Raw genomic sequence first — 13,804 nt, forward strand, 5'->3', positions numbered from 1 at the left:
ATATTGCAGTAATCAAGTCGCGAGCCGGTTATGGCCCTGGCTATGTTAGTGCAGGTGTCTTTTGACAGATAAGGTCTGATTACGTTAAGGAGTTTTGCATGGTAAGCGGCCGAGGAGGCAATGGCGTTTACTTGTCTGGTCATGGATAGATTGGAGTCTAAGTAGACGCCTAGTGTTTTTACCGTGTCAAGTACTGGGATCGTGATTGAGTCAATGGTGAAATGGCTGAACTGAGCGTCAAGTTTCTTGATGGTGTCAGGGGAGCCTACGAGTAGGAGCTCAGTTTTGTCGGAGTTAAGGCAGAGGCCGTTGATAGCCATCCACATTTGAATTGTGTTGTAGATGTTGTTGAGGGTAGCAGAGTCCGTGTCATAGTCGCCTGTCAGAGTGAGAAGGATCTGTGTGTCGTCGGCGTAGTTGGTGTAAGAGATGCCCATGGCATCAAGGATGAGGAAGAGGGGGCGGGTGAAGATGTTGTAGAGGGTGGGGGAGAGGCAGGAGCCTTGGGGCACCCCACATAGCATGATAGAGGGTGATGCAGTGGCTAGGTCAGAGAAGACCTGCATGGTCCTGCCTTGGAGGAAGGAGGTGATTCATGTAATGGCTTCTTGAGAGAAGTTGGCTGTGGAGGAGAGGTGGTGGCAGAGGATGTCGTGGTCTACAAGATCAAAAGCTGCCGAGAGATCCAGGAGAAGGAGCAAGACAGGTTTGCCTTGGTCCCATGCGTCGTCCATTTGGTTTTTTAGGTCGAGTAGGGCGGTCTCTGTCCCATGCCTAGGGCGAAAGCCGGATTGTCTCAGTCCAAGGAGGTTCTGTTCTTCGAGGAAGTGCTGGACCTGCAGGTAGGCTGCTTTGTCTAGAATCTTGAGGAGGAAAGGGACATTGGTGATGGGGCGGTAGTTATTAGGGGAGGTGGGGTCAAGTGTGGGTTTCTTTATGAGGGGTCGGACCCATGCTTCCTTTAGGCAGGCGGGGACTCTCCCAGTGGTGAAGGAGGCGTTGACAAAGGCTGTTAGAAAAGGGGCCAAGGTGTCTGCGCAGTCTTTGATGATGGAGGCAGGACAGGGGTCGCCTTTGCAATTGGAGGGTTTTATGTTTTTCATAATGTTGATCATGTCATTTTCTTGGACGGTTTTAAACAAGAAGGTGGGTGGGGCCTCAGTGGGTGATGGGGGCAGTGGTGGTGGGGAGGGTGTAGTGTGGGTGGAGAGTGTTAGTTTGGTGTTCAAGATTTTGGCTTGGAGAGAGCTGATCTTATTGCGCATGGCTGTTTGGATGTTGTCACACCATTCTTTGTCCTTAGTGAAGTTTTGGGGGGTGGGTGTGGGGTTCTCAAGTTCCCTGAAAATGGCGAACATTTCCTTGGTGTTCGACTTGGCCTCAGCAATTCTCTCTTCGAAGGATTTAGCTTTGGCTTTAATGATGGCTTTCTTGTAATTAATTGCAAGGGATTTGAAGTTGAGTTTGTCTTTCTCATCCCGTGATGTTTGCCAAAGAGCTAATGCTGCCCGTTTGTCGGAGCGTAGTTTTAGAAGGTCTCGGGTGAACCACGCATTAGCGTGTCTAGTGGGTTTGGTTTTCCGATGTTTAAGTGGGGCGATGGTATTGATTGCTGCTGTGATGGCCGTATCATAATTTTTTGCCAGAGTTTCCGGGTCGTTGGAGAATGGGGCTGTGAAGGCAGGTCCCTGTAAGAAGGGTAGGAGTCTTTCTTTGGTCAGTTGACGGGCACTCCTTGTAAGGGCAGGAGGCAAGGGAGGAGGGGGGTGGGATGTGGTTGTAGTGGTGGGGATGTTAAAGGTGATGGTGTGGTGGTCGGACCATGGGGTGGGAGTGTTGCCCGTGACTGTGATGGGGCAATTGTGGTGGGCGATCCAGTCTAGTGATCTGCCTAGGGCGTGTGTGGGGTTGTTGATGGTGTTGACGAATCCTAGGGTGGCTAGAGCTGTGTCAAGTGCTTTGGCTGTAGGGTCTTTGGCGTCATTCAGGCCAAGGTTGATGTCTCCAAGGAGAATGGCTTTGGATGACTTTTTGAGGTTGTCCGCCAGGAGGTGGGTGATGGAGGCCTGGAAGTCTCCTAGGGGGCCTGGTGGTCGATAGATGAGGTGTAGGGTGATGGTGCATTGGTGCGAGATGGTGAGTTTTAATTGAAGGTAGTCGCTGTTATTGTTGATAGTTTTGTCAGCCCTTCTGATGGTGATTGAATCTTTGGCTATGAGTGCGACACCGCCTCCGGTGGTCATGCGATCTTGTCTCGTGATGGCATAGCCAGGTGGGAGAGCGAGGGATAGGGCGGGGCCTGAGGCTTCATGTAGCCAAGTTTCGGTGACCATTAGAAGATCTAGATCTAGGGTGGTAATAAGGTCGTGGATGTCTAGTGCATGCGCATTGATGGAGCGGGCGTTGATGAGGGCACATTTGAGGTGCGGTTCAGGGGTGACATTGATGGTCGGGGGTGGCCTATCCGAACCGGTGGGAGGCATGTTTCCTGGGGTCATAGACACAGATAAAGTGGCATTTGCATCATTAGGTAGCAAGGCAGTGGTAGAAGAATTGCAAATAGCGGTAGTTTCATTCAAACCAGTGGGGGGCATGTTTTCTGGGGTCATAGACACAGATAAAGTGGCATTTGCATCATTAGGTAGCAAGGCAGTGGTAGAAGAATTGCAAATAGCGGTAATTTCATTCAAACCAGTGGGGGGTATGTTTCTGGGGTCATAGGCACAGATAAAGTGGCATTTGCTTCATTAGGTAGCAAGGCAGTGGTAGAAGAATTGCAAATAGCGGTAATTTCATTCAAACCAGTGGGGGGCATGTTTTCTGGGGTCATAGACACAGATAAAGTGGCATTTGCATCATTAGGTAGCAAGGCAGTGGTAGAAGAATTGCAAATAGCGGTAATTTCATTCAAACCAGTGGGGGGCATGTTTTCTGGGGTCATAGGCACAGATAAAGTGGCATTTGCATCATTAGGTAGCAAGGCAGTGGTAGAAGAATTGCAAATAGCGGTAATTTCATTCAAACCAGTGGGGGGCATGTTTTCTGGGGTCATAGGCACAGATAAAGTGGCATTTGCATCATTAGGTAGCAAGGCAGTGGTAGAAGAATTGCAAATAGCGGTAATTTCATTCAAACCAGTGGGGGGCATGTTTTCTGGGGTCATAGACACAGATAAAGTGGCATTTGCATCATTAGGTAGCAAGGCAGTGGTAGAAGAATTGCAAATAGCGGTAATTTCATTCAAACCAGTGGGGGGCATGTTTTCTGGGGTCATAGACACAGATAAAGTGACATTTGCATCATTAGGTAGCAAGGCAGTGGTAGAAGAATTGCAAATAGCGGTAATTTCATTCATACGTGTGAGTGACACATTAACAAGAGTCTTAGACATTGTATCCAATGCAAATGGCTCACGGTGGTGCTTGATAAGTGGGGTCAGCTTCGTTGTGTGGATTAGTTTGTGGTATAGATGCAGTACTGGGGAGGTGGCCTTTCGGTTAGTTGTAGCTATGGTTCTCGACTGTAGGCGTGCATTGCGTGCACTTGTGGGGATGGGCAGAGTGACCAATACGCTAGGTAGAGTACGTGTGCGTAGACGGTCTCGCCTTTTTGCGAGTGTGTGGGGTAGTTCCGGAGTGCGGGACTCCTTACCTTGTGATTCCAGCAAGAGTCCGTGGTAAACAGCAGACTTCGAGCAGCGAAGAGCTGCAAAGAGGAGTGCAGGCCTCTCAAAGCATTAGTTAAACATTAATGTTATAAGAAAACCATTACTGGCGCATGTAATAAGGAAAAACAAAAGTATAAAACAAACTGATAAGTGACAGTGCTCGCAAGCAGGAGCAGAAAGGGCTCTGGTGTGGTGCAACCAAAACCTGCCATATCTTATACTTAGTTAGGCGATCCCATTCATAATGGGCTTGAATGCGATTAAAGGAACAAACAAATCAACTCCTCGGTAAAATAAGCCATAATATTACAGAAAAATAGACATCTCATGATCAGTGTTAATACCTTGTGTTGTACATTGTAATAAGCAAATAAGTTTAGCCTCTATTTGGCGTAATTTGAGTCGGAGATTGCTGCCACTTTTCCCCCTGTGGGCCTTCATCAGTCCAATGAAACGCAAATCAGAAATGTGGTCCATCTGATGGTCCAATTGCCAGTGAATGGCCAAAGGCAATTTAGGTTCCGGCATTCTAAGGCTGGCCAAACGCTCTCTTATTCGAATTTGTCGCTGGCGAATTGTACTGCCCACATACAATTTCCCACAAATACAAATGATGGCATAGACTACAAAAATAGTCTTACAGTTTATAAAATCTCGTATGACATCCCGTGAACCAAAATCATCACAGAAGACTTGACATTGTGAATGGGCCCATGGGCATTGATTACAATGTCCACATTTATGGAAGCCACCTGGTTGCTGTAGCCAGGTGGAAGTCAATGATTTCTTGTCCAGAAAAGAATGACTCACCAAATGTTTGATTGTAGGTGCTCTGGTATAAGTAAATGTGGGTTTGGGTGTCAGATACAGTTGCAGGTCTTTGTCTAGTCCCAGAATATGCCAATGTTTGGCTACCATTTTGTACAAAAGTGAAGAATCATTGGTAAATGGAGTAATGATAGAAATATATGGAGGGTGTACCTTGGACTTGGTTGGATTGGTCAGGAGATCACATTGGTTGACATGAGTAAATTTAGAATATGCTTTTTGAATAACAGTACTCTTATACCCTCGTTTGAGGAATCGCTGATTAAGGATGTTACATTCTTTTTCATAATCCCTAGACAGTGTGCAATTTCGTCTGGCCCTATGAAATTCACCCATTGGAATGTTGTCAATAGTGGCACGTCGATGATTACCCTGAGCAGCCAAGATTGAGTTAACTTCAGTGGGTTTTCTAAAGGTACTGGTGTACAAGTTGTTCATTTCGATAAAGATATGCAAATCCAAAAAATCAATTTGATGTGTATCACATTGGCCTGTAAGGGAGATTCCAAAACAATTGGTATTAGCATAAGTTAAGAAATCATAAAAAGAAGCTTCAGAGCCTTTCCAGATCAGAATGATATCATCTATGAAACGTCACCACATTACAATATTAGGAACAAATAAAGCTTGATTAAGTATATGAGTCTCCTCATAGAAGGCCATAAATAGGTTAGCCAGAGAGGGAGCAAATTTAGCCCCCATGGCCACACCCCTCAACTGCAGATAAAACTGGTCATTAAAGATGAAAACATTGTTCGCAAGCACAAATTGCAAAAATTGCTAAAGCATAGATACATGGTCAAGATAAGATGCTGAAGTGTTCCTAAATACATAGGCCCTCATTACAAGTCAGGCGGTGGACCATGGTGCTATTAGCACCATGGTCCATGCCAGATTCCGCCATGGTGGATGGCGGAATTACCAGCCCATTTCAAGGTGAGTGAGGCGGTAATTCCCCATTCACCATTTGCCCTTCCCCATTCCCATTTTTGCCCCATAGGGCATAATGGGGATGGGGAAGGCGCTAATTACGGCACCGTAAATTACGGTGCCGTAATTAGCACCAAGGTCGCTTAGTGCCTTGGACTTTAGGGGCCTTCATGTTCTGTGCTTCCTTCAAACCCTGGAGTAGGGGCTTGGTGTAACTGGAATAATCAAAGATCCAGGACCGGCAATAATTGCACAGGCCAATAATTGTTACATCTCCTTCACTGTGCTTGGCTGTGGTATGTTTTGCACCACTGCCACCTTTTCTGGGGTAACCCGTCTCCCTGGTGATGATATTTTCGGCCCTAGATACACTACCTCTTTCTGGCAGCATTGCAGCTTCTCTTTGTCAAACGTATACCCCTCTTCTGTCAATAGTGTCAAGAGTGCCACCAAACAATTGCTACACTGTTTTTCTGTGGTCCCCACCATGCCCTTCATGCAGGCAAACATCTTTCTAGGAGACCTCCTAGGCAACAAGGCCACCAAACCTAAGACATACAGGGCCTCATTACACGGAAGGCGGTAATCCAGGGTGCTATTAGCACCCTGGACCATGCCGGTAAATTACCGGCACCGCCTTGGCGGAAAGGGGATTTACCGCCCCATTCCAAGGTTGGAGGGGCGGTAAATCCCCCTTCCGCCATTGCCCTTCCCCATTCCCATTTCTGCCCCATAGGGCTCTATGGGAATGGGGAAGGCGCTAATTACGGCACCGCAATTTTGCGGTGCCGTAATTAGCTCCGAGGTCCCTTAGCGGGTTGGTTATTAACGCCTGCAAGAAGCAGGCGTTAATTCCTCCAACCCGCAAAGGGACCTCGTAGTACGGCGGTAAGGGTTAACGGTCACCGTTGCCATTAACGGTGACCGTTAACCCTTACCGCCGTCCGTGTAATGAGGCCCATACACTCTCCTCAGTCTTCTCCACACCCTCAGCCTCACACAACACATGAAAGACCAAGCACACGAGAAAGGTAACCTTCTCCACCTAATCATCACTGAACTGTCTTCCCTCCACCACAGCTCTCCTCTCCTGCTTGACTGGTCTGACCACCTAACCATGCCTTTCAAAATCCTGCACACCACCCTAGTCAAGCACTCCCAACAGAAACCCAGCAGACAAACTTTCAGGTCCTTCAAGAATTTCCCAGTGGAAGCCCTCACAGAATACCTTGCAAACCTCAACCTTACATGGATGAACACCCCCAACCGAACTGTGACTCTTTATTGGAAGCACTCAACGCCACCCTCTCACCTCCTTCAACAAGCATGTGCCTTTGAAACAACGCACCTGCAAGCCCAACCGTTCAGCACCCTGGTACATGTAAAAAATCATCATGAAACAAGAGAAAACCTGGCACTGCTACAGGACTGCTTCCATCCTGGCCCTCCTCAAGAATCTTTGAGGAACCTGCTGACAACTAATCAATACAGCCAAGACATCCTACAATAACAGAAGTGGACAATAAAAGCAGACCCATCTTCAAATTGATCAAGCAGTGCATCAACCCACTACCCAAACCTGCCATGCCACACTCCATTGAAAAATCCCCCACTGTCGACACCTTCTTCATAGACAAAATCAGCATGATTCATAAGCACATAGACACAAGCTCTGCATCCACACCAGCCTCACATCGCTCCTCACAAAATCTCCACACCCTGCACAACATTCAAGACACTATCGACAGAGGACCTGGTAGAAACCCTGCCCACCATCAAAGCCACATCGCATACAGACAACCTCCTCCCAGAATCCATCCTCATGACCCTACACCGCAGAAGCTTTCCTTCCTTACCTGGAGATCATCAACTGCTCCCTAACTCAGGACACCTTCCCATTGACACTAAAAACAGGACAAATCCTCCCTTTACTAAAGAAACCTTCTCTGGATCCTGAAAACCTAGGTAAATATTGCCCCATCACCCATCTTCCCTTTCTAGTTAAGGTCATATAGAAAGTGGTAGATGCACAACTGCAGCAACACATCAACACCACCAAGCTCCTTCAAAACTAACAATCTGATTCAGATCCAGATGCAGCACAGAGAGAGCAACCATACATGTGGTCAACGACGCCCTCAACACCCTTGGTGACTGCTACTACTGCCTCCTGGTTCTCTTGACCTCTCGGCTACTTTCGACGCAGTAGACCACCAGGTGCTTATGGACACTCTACATTGGTGCGTGAGGATCAGCAACCTTGTCCTTCACTGGTTCAAGTCCTACCTCGCAAACAATAAACAGTTTGTTCAGGTGGACTCCCCTATATCACCAATGCTACCCATCACCTGTGGAGTCATGCAGAGTTCCATCCTCTCCCCAGTGATCTTCAATCTATACATGAAGCTGCTGGGAGTCCTTCTAGCCGCACACAACATTCACATGACACACATGATATGTCAAGGTTAACTCCATCAAGGACATCCATAAACTCAAACCCTGCCTGTAGCCGATACAGTCTAGGATGTCAAGTGTATACTTGTAGCTCAACCCCTCCAAGACCAAATTCCTACTCCTCACCAACAACATCAGACACCCAGGCATACAGACCTGGCTATCAACCATAAACTCTGAGGGGTTCCCACCCAAGCTTCCCTCCTGCCCCAAGTCCCTTGGGTCCCACATCAACAAGCACCTCTCCTTCAAGACACACATAGCTAAGAAAACTCAGACAGCTTGGTATCAGCTCTCTCTCCTGCAAAAAGTTGAGCCCTCCCTCTGGACAGCGCTAGATCCACCGTTCAAGCACTGGTCCTATCCCACTTGGATGAGGGCCATGCACTCCTCGAAGGCCTCCCATCGTCCTCCCTTGTGCCCTTGAAAAGTGTCCTACATGCAGTTGCATGCCTCATCAACGGTCTACGCAGATACGACCATATAACCTTGGCCCTCATTCTCCTTCACTGCCTCCCACTGCACGCACAAATCACCTTCAGGTCTTGCTGCACCATCTATAAGGCCGTCACCCTCAAGTCACCCAGCTACCTCACAAAGAAACTTTGCATCTGTGATGGACAGGACACCACCAGAAGCCAGGAGATGTGCAGACTTGAAATTCGCCACTGCAAAAAGGAAAGGACCAGAAAACAAGCCATTTCTGCCTATACCCCAAGACTGTAGAACCTCCTTCCTGTTGGCATCAGACTCGCCCACATGCTCCTAATATTCAGAAAAGAACTCAAGACACACCTCTTCAAGGAGTCTCTCCTCCTCAACACCTAGGCCATAATGCCGCCCCTTGCGCCACCTAACTCAATAGTTGATGCCACCCCTCTCCTCCCCACCACCCAATACAGCTGTACCCCTCATCTGTCCCCCTCTGTATCTTACCCCCCACTGTATATCTGTTCTGTTGTTACCTTTGAAAAGCGCTCTGTTATGCATCTGCAATGTTATACACCTCTGTAAAGTGCTATGTTATGTATCTGTATTGGTGTATACCTCTGTAAAGCGCTCTGTTTCTTCCTGAATCTAGGTCAGCGCTCAATAAATACTGTAATACTAATAATATTAATAATAATAATGATAATAATAATAACAAGAGGTTATCCACCTATTTTATCACTGTGCTTTGTGTTTGAAGGGTACACTAAATACATTTATAAAACTCTGTTAAAGACACTTGGGGATTCTCAATACTCTTGTGGTAAGCGAGTTTGTTGGAAACGTTGCCTGCGGTATGAAATCACAGTAAGGTGCTGGGAATCTGGGTGCAACTGAATGGAAAAGAATGTTTTCCTACTGGGAAGTAAGCGGTAGCTGGATTTGGCACCTCCGGGAATTCTGCTTCTATAATGTTGTTTATGTTGTTTAAAGGACAGAGGTCCTGAACCATCCTCCAAGAGCCCCCTTTCACATTTTTTCACTGGGTAAATAGCTGTGTTACATCGGGATTCTGTTGGCTTTTTGATGCCCTGTTGCCACAAAGCTACAATGGTGTCATTAATTCCCTCATTGGCTTACCCTGACATGGGGTACTGTTTGATAAGGGCCAATATTGCCCCTGGTTTCAGCTTGATACAGATGGCCCCTATTCCTTTCAAGATAGCCACGTCATGGGGACCTCTGGACCATATATCTTTAGGTTCCCTGGTCAATTCCTCTTGCAAGTGTGCTGATAGTGTTTTTGTAAGAAGGACTTTCAGGGGAACCGCTTTGTGTTCTACAACCACCTGACATGGTATGCATATCGGAAACACCATCTCCCCTACGTCATCATGATCTGTAAAAATCTGTTTGTGAAAGGAACCATTACAACAGCCCCAGAGAATCCCTGCATGTCCATTAGACCCAATGGGGAATCTGAAATAACCGTAAGCCCACTACTCGTGATACAGCGCTAATAGCACCGGACCGAGTAGTGGTAACTCTATTTACGCTGGCGGTATCCTGGCAGTATTACTGGCGGGATACCGCCAGACTTGTGATGAGGGCCTTTGTTACCTATCATTACTGCAACCTGTGCTTCCTCCTGGGCATGTTAGAGCCCCCTGTGGGCTATCCTATTTAGTATTTGTTTCTGTGCTGGAGAATGTGAAAGGGTTTCCTGTCTCTACTGTGTAGTGTGTGACTGCACCTTGGGGTAACAAATGTTTGCCCCATTGCTGAACAGGGGGTTGTGTTGTGCTTCAAGGGGTTTCAATTATGGGTACTGGGGAAACTGATGCTGTTGGACAGTACTCTTTATAATTTGGGAAACTTGGGGCATCTGGGTAACTGGGGCATCTGATGTGAGGTGTGGACTGTTAAAATGGATTTCTGAACTCTGGCCTGGAGGGCTTATGGTCAGTTTGCACAGTGAAGTGGGTCCCATAGAGGTAGGGCCTCAGCTTCCGTACGGCCCACACAACAGAGAAACATTCTTTGTCTACTGTGGGGTTCAAAACACAAAGAAACGATAGCTGCCACCAGTCCCATCCGTGACACACTTGCACATTTCATAATAAATCCAGCAAGAGTGTCTAGGGCCTTTGCAATGACTAGAGACCCAAGAGCGCGGTAATGTAAGTTACGGTGCACTCTTGTTTCATGTTGCTCAAAAGCTGCAACATGAGGAAAGGACTAAGGGAAACAAAGTCTCCCAGTACTGACTGTCTTAAGGGCATGTCAGTTTCCCCAGAAGAATTGAGCGAAAGCCCAGAGGAGTGCGGCGTAAGGCTGCGCTTCTCTGGCAAAGTATAGATCAGAGTGTAAAACAACAGCAAAAAGTTTGGGGGTTGCCACATGGAAGGAAAATGACCTACAATTATGAAATCTTTCCTAACACTCGCCCCTCCCAGACTAAGGACAGGGGGAACTAATCCACCCCTCGATGATTTTCTTGTTCAGGTCAGTTAAACATACTGGACAACCCATCCGCATTGCTATGTTGGATACCTGGCCTATGCTCAATAGTGAAGTCAAAGTCTTGCAGACTTATGGACCACCTAAGCAACTTTGGATTCTCTCCCTTCATGTTCATTAGCCACTTTAAGGGCTTATGGTCAGTTTGCACAGTGAAGTGGGTCCCATAGAGGTAGGGCCTCAGCTTCCGTAGGGCCCACACAACAGAGAAACATTCTTTCTCTACTGTGGACCATCTGAGCTCTCTGTCCTTAAGCTGGCGACTAATGAAACCAATAGGGTGTTCCTTACCCTTCTCATCTACTTGTGATAGTACAGCTCCTATCCCAGTGTCAGAGGCATCTTTCTCTGCACAATAAAAGGTATTTGGTAATCAGGGGCCCTGAGAACAGGGGCCTGGCACAAGAAGTCTTTTAAGCCATTGAAGGCCTTCTCACACTCTTCAGTCCATGTTACCTTCTTGGGTTTCTTCGGAGTGGTGAGAGCAGTCAGAGGAGCAGCTATGGTACCATAGTCTGCCATGAAGTTGCAGTAATACCCTGTGAGTCCTAAGAAGGCTCTCACTTGGGTTTGTGTAGTGGGGGTAGGCCAGTCTTGTACTGCTTGTACTTTACTGGGTAGAGGCTGTATCCTCCCTCCACCTACTTCATGTCCAAGGTAAACCACGGAGCCTTGTCCAATCTGGCATTTACTAGTCTTTATGGTCAAGTGTGCTTTCTGAAGAGCCTGTAGCACAATACCGAGGTGTTTCACATGGTCTTCCCAGGTGGCACTGAAAACTGCTATATCATCCAGATATGCAAGACAGAATTCATACAACCCGTTTAACACATTAATTAACAAGCCTCTGGAAAGTGGCAGGTGCATTCTTCAATCCAAATGGCATTACCCTGAACTGGTAAAGACCGTCTGGAGTTGAGAACGCTGTCTTCTCCTTGGCATGTTCTGCTAGGGCTATTTGCCAATAGCCTGCAGTGAGATCAAACGTGCTGAGATACTTGGAGGCACCCAAGGTATCCACCAGCTCATCTGTTCGAGGCAAGGGGTGTGCATCTGTCTTGGTGACAGCATTCAGAGCCCTGTAATCCATGCAGAACCTCAATTCAGAAGTACCTGCCTTTGGAACCAAAACCACAGGGCTGGACCAAGGACTACTAGAGGGTTCAATCACCCCAAGATCTAACATTTTGTTGACCACTGTCTTAATGTAAGACCGTACTTTGTCTGACATTCTGTATCCTTTACTTTTGGTAGGTACGCTGTCTCCTGTGTCTATGTTATGTTTGCACCAAGGTGTCAAACCAGAGGACTGTGAAAACAGGGGTGAAAATTGCCTAAGCAAACTTTTCACCTGGACCACTTTGGAACAGGTCTGGGAGAGGTTCAGACTCCTCTTCCTCATCATCTAAAGCCAGTAGCAGTGCTGCGATTTAGGCTCTTGGGATGAAAGCTTTCATTCTATTTACATGAAACACTTTTGGAGCCTGTCCAGGCATTCCAAGGTCCACTTAATAGATGACCTCACCCATGGGCTCCACGACTGTGTAAGGGCGTGGCCATTTATCCTGTAAAGCTCTAGACCTTATGGGATTCATGATCAGGAGTTGCTTACCAGGTGTGAAGTTGATGAGGGAAGCTTTCTGGTAATACCAATGTTACACCAGGGCTTGTCCTGCCTTCAACTTGTCACTAGCCAGACCCATCAGGAGTACCATCCGTTTTCTGATCCCTAACATATAGTCTACTACGTTGGTAGTAATAGGGGGAGTGGGCATCTCCCATCCCTCCTTGACTATGGCTAAGGGTCCCCACACAGGGTGACCAAACAGAAGTTCGAAGGGGCTGAAGCCAACACCCTCCTCTGGTACCTCTTGGAAGGCAAACAGTTCTTCCAGAGCTCCAATCATACTCTTTAACGTTCTGTTGAACCGTTCCACCAGACCATTGGTCTGGTGGTGGTATGAGGAAGAGAACTTGTAGGTGACCCACATTCTTTCCACATAGCCTGCATATACTTTGACATAAAGTTGTTGCTTCTGTCAGGCACAACTTCTTTAGGGAAGCCAACCCTAGTAAAGATGCCAAGTAACGCTTTTGCAACTGACTTGGCAGTTACAGTTTTTAATGGGATGGCCTCAGGGTATCTGGTAGCATGATCGACCAGCACCGGGATAAACATATTGCCTGAGGATGTTTTCGGGTTAAGGGGACCTACGATGTCGATCCCTACCCTTTCGAATGGTATTCCCACAACTGGGAGTGTTACCAATGGAGCTTGGATTGTTGAGCCACTCTTACCAGATAACTGGCAGGAGGCACAACTCCTGCAGTGATTTTCTACTTGCACCCCATCTCGGGCCAGTAGAAGTGCATGGATAACCTTTGCTTGGTCCTCTTAATACCAAGGTGACCAGCAAGGGGCACTTCATGCACCAACTGCTGGAGGAAGGGTCATACAGCAAGGGGGACCACCAACCTCCTATGGTCTCCTTCTGTAGACTCTGTGGGCTCACTATATAGGAGTCCACCTTCCCAATAAATCTGATGCTTCCCAGGAGGTTCACCCTCAAGCTGGGAGCAGGCCTTAGGCCTTCCAGAGATGGGCACTCACGTTGGCCTTTACTGAATTATTCCCTGTCAGGACCACCTTCTACTAACAAGTTGTTTAGCTCAGGATGGTCATTGGGGTCAAATACTTCAGGCATCGCGACCTCCTCGTCAGGTCCGGGCGATTGACCAACTTCCTCCACCGCAGTGGTAGGTGAGTTCGGGGGAATATTTTCTTTCCCTCGTTTTGGTTTTCTGATCCCTTTAGCTTTGGGTTTCCCCTTTGGCGGGGGCAGCTCACTGATCTTCGTCAGTGCTGCCCTTGTTTGAGACCTTGTGCAGGGTCTGTCAGCAGTGTCTTCCATGAGCCCTAAAGCTCAGAGATCATCGCCCAACAAGACCTTTCCTGGGACGCTTCTCTGAATGCTC

The sequence above is a fragment of the Ambystoma mexicanum genome, chromosome 5q (genome assembly GCF_040938575.1).
Source record: "Ambystoma mexicanum isolate Mex_15411 chromosome 5q, UKY_AmexF1_1, whole genome shotgun sequence".
Taxonomy (NCBI): Eukaryota; Metazoa; Chordata; class Amphibia; order Caudata; family Ambystomatidae; genus Ambystoma; species Ambystoma mexicanum.